Source organism: Wasmannia auropunctata, unplaced genomic scaffold (genome assembly GCF_000956235.1).
Source record: "Wasmannia auropunctata unplaced genomic scaffold, wasmannia.A_1.0 LD336061.1, whole genome shotgun sequence".
Classification (NCBI taxonomy): Eukaryota; Metazoa; Arthropoda; class Insecta; order Hymenoptera; family Formicidae; genus Wasmannia; species Wasmannia auropunctata.
In genome coordinates, this window is record NW_012026829.1 from 176,382 (window position 1) to 176,675 (window position 294).

A 294-nucleotide genomic window follows, 5' to 3' on the forward strand; every position below is an offset into this window, starting at 1 on the left:
AGCTGTCGGATGTTTCCCTAACGACGCGTTGTCATCTGTCAAACGGGATGACATATTAGATTTGGAGACGAGCCGTCGTGCCGTGCGGACGTGCTGTGCTCTGTTCTATTTATTCGCTGCGTTATTTTGTTCACAGTCATTATAATAAAGCGTGTTCCTTGTTTTCTTAATTTGATGTTCCTTTTATTCCTCCCGCGGCCTTTCGGTGCGCGTGCGCGAACGCGAGTGCGGAAGCGCGTACGTTACGCGAGCGAGTGCGTGAACGTGACATTCACCGCCCCGGGCGTAACATTT